This window comes from Panulirus ornatus, chromosome 15 (genome assembly GCF_036320965.1).
Source record: "Panulirus ornatus isolate Po-2019 chromosome 15, ASM3632096v1, whole genome shotgun sequence".
NCBI lineage: Eukaryota > Metazoa > Arthropoda > Malacostraca > Decapoda > Palinuridae > Panulirus > Panulirus ornatus.
In genome coordinates, this window is record NC_092238.1 from 7,988,809 (window position 1) to 7,991,864 (window position 3,056).

A 3,056-nucleotide genomic window follows, 5' to 3' on the forward strand; every position below is an offset into this window, starting at 1 on the left:
GTAATCAAGGGCAGGTATCAATAGTGACAGCAACAAGGGTAGGTGCCAGTGCTAGCAGGGACAGTACTCAAGGCCAGGTACCACCTGGACACTAAATAAAGGGCAGGCACCAATAAAGGCTGTATTTAACGGCTAGCGCCACTATGGACAATAAGTAAGGACAGGCAGCAGAAAGGAAAGTAAGCAAAGATGTCGACCTGTGAATGCAGTGGCCAGCTAAGGCAGCGAGCCCTGAGGCCACCGGCAAGTGAGGGATGTGTCAGATAAGGGCAATGACCACTGGGGGCTGCGGCCGCTGAGGTAGCGGCAGATGGAGCTGCTGAGGTATTTTACGAGGGAGGGACGTGGTTATCATAGGTACGGGCTACGGTGGGCAGTGGCTGACGAGAGATAGGAGCTCAGGGCTTAGGAGGTCAGCAACCGTAGCTTAGGGCTGAGGGCAGTGAATGGCAAGAGTTAAGGGCAGTGCCAAGTAAGGGGTAAAGGTTTGTGGCTGGTTAGGGCCGGGGGGTAATGGGTTGTCAGGAATGAAGGCGATGGGCAGTGGTTAATGAGGGATAGTGGAAGGATGGAAGCCACTGGATGGTGAGGGCTCGAGATAGTGGACGGGTATTAATGAGGGAAGTGGCAGGAAAGAGCCGAGGCTTGTGAGGGCCGGAGGCACTAGGATATGAGGGAGCTATACTAGTCAGCGAGGAATGGAGACAAGTGACCTGTGTAGCATGAGGTCCTTGACTAATGAGGGGTGAGACACTGACAGATATCATCAGAGAGCAGCGGTCTGTGAGGGTTGAGGGTAGGTGCCCCTGACGGAGCTCCGGTAGGAGTAGTGTTATCAGGCAACAAGTGAGGGTATTACGTGGGAGGCAAGGGGGACACGGAGAGTACTGATGGCCCTACCAGTGAATCAGGCCCGGGTCACCACCACACCAGCCAGCACTGGGTCAGGCGAGAGATGGGGGGAGGGAGGGAAGGGTGGGAGGGAGGTATGGGTGAGGAAGGGCAGGGGAGGTGGGGAGCGGTAACGGGTTCTCGCTAGGACGGCAACACTCCCCACTGGGAACAATGCACTAACTCCTCCAACACCCTCCCCAACCCCTTCTGCTGCTTCAAAGTAGCTCGACTGTTGTCTTAAAACAATTTCACTTTCCTTTTCTTTCTCTTCCCTGCATTTTTTTTTCCCCCGGCGTGAGAAGCCGTTTATCTTTTTTCTTTTACAGTACTTCGTTTTAACTTTATGGTGTGTGTCCGTGCGTCAAGCACGGGGACTTTTCTTCAAAAAGATCTAACACATTGATGTCATCTGGTCTTGCCATAAACACCGTTCAGTTCATCAGCCTTAAACTGCAGCATTTTCTTATATTAATATATCAATCATTAGTAATATATTCAGTATCATTCAACTATATAAATCATTCAATCTAACATTATATATATACATATATATATATATATATATATATATATATATATATATATATATATATATATATATATATATGATTAATGTCAAAGTGCAAAAAACAAAATATAATAAGCCAACGAAAAGCACCCGAACTTCCCATATCGGTTCTGTTCAAAATGATTTAGCATCTCGCCCCACACGGCAAGACTGGGCAGTGACGGCACTTGCTATGGGGGAAAAGGAGGGAGGGAGGGGGACGCTTTGAGCTGTTGCTCGTAACCCACGAACAGAGAAACTTGTGTGAGAACTTAAGGGACTGGGAAGGAGTGGTGAGGTCGGGTGATTTCGACGGTTTATTCTATATTTTGCTCATGCTAAAACTGTTGACATTTCGTTACCTGCTGGAGATAAACTGCCGGTCCGGCACGCTATGTATTGCTCTTTGGCTTTAACTTGGATGACCCCCTGTTGGGTTACTTGAGAGAGGGGGTGTGTGTGGCGAAGCAGCAGATTCTTCCTTGGGTGAAATTATTTGCTGGCGATTATTGCTGAGAGTTAGCTATCTTGTGGGAGATAGGAAAGACTTGGTTGAGGGTCGGTGATGGCTGAGTGATGAAGAAGAACTGCTGATGCTGCACCGGCAATGGGGGGGCCGGGTGGGCAGCACGAGTTATGACGGTCTACAGGCCAGGTGAAACACCACACTAGCTGCTGCTGCTGCTGCTGCCTCCTCGCTGGCTGGCGACACGTGCGGACAGCCGGGGTCTGTGGGATTCCTTATGGTGCTGGAAATTATGGTAGGGGGTGTGGTTGTGGTGGTGGTTGTGGCAGAGGGGGGAGAATTCATGAGCCAAGAACAACAATCACGTTTTATAGGCATAACACGACGATCAACAGGCACTCGCTTCAACTGTCATGAAGTTCCCCCAAAAAAGATTTTTTTTTTTTATAACTTGCATAGATTGTTGAGAGTAACAACAGAGGTATGTTGCAACTACTGTAGTCCAGCGGTTATGTAAAATGATGCTGATGACGTGAAGAAGGAGTTTGAAGAAGACAGGAAAGCAAGACAGGGAGGGTGTGCCCTTGGTGCGAGACACGAGCGTCCCTGCTGGCGTGAGAACAACAAAGTGAAGGTGGAGACAGCAGGTGGTGGTGGTGGTGCCGGGGCGCGGGGGAGACTACACGGCGGGCCGGCCCTGCCTCCTGCCGCTGCTGCCGCGGCTCACGAGGCGCAGCAGCAACACCCCCGGCCCGCCACCCAACACCGCCACCCGCCGCGCCGCCCACCACCACCACCACACCAACTCTCCAACATCCTCTATATTCACCATAGCAGTCGCCGCCACGTCTTCCTCCATCACCGACAACAGGCTAGGGTCAAGAAGAGCTACAGAGAAAAGACAAATCATACAATTTCTGACAGTCCGAGCGCCAGTAACCGAAAAACCCTGACATCTTCAGACTTACCAGCCGGGCCAGGCTGCTGCAGATGCCAGTGGCCTTTTCTTGAATGCATTCTTACGTGTTCTGGGTCGTACTCTATCCCTCACACGACTAGAAATAGTCTTAATACTGAACTTACGTATGTCCAAATGGAATCTAGACAGACAAATGAGACAAGGCCTTCGATTCTTGAGTTGGAGCGTCT

General features: G+C 50.5%; 1 protein-coding gene across 2 annotated transcripts in view; it reads right to left on the reverse strand.

Annotated features, from left to right (window-relative positions):
* The window catches only part of LOC139753720 (neo-calmodulin-like), a 657,420-nt gene extending 654,828 nt beyond the window's left edge, over nucleotides 1-2,592 (reverse strand). The window contains exon 1 of one of the 2 annotated variants that reach the window (XM_071670458.1): nucleotides 1,804-2,592. The gene's annotated coding sequence lies outside the window, so the exon portion shown is untranslated. The remainder of the gene's footprint in view (nucleotides 1-1,803) is intronic. The other variant, XM_071670461.1, reaches the window with a different exon arrangement.
* Nucleotides 2,593-3,056: the final 464 nt, after the last annotated feature.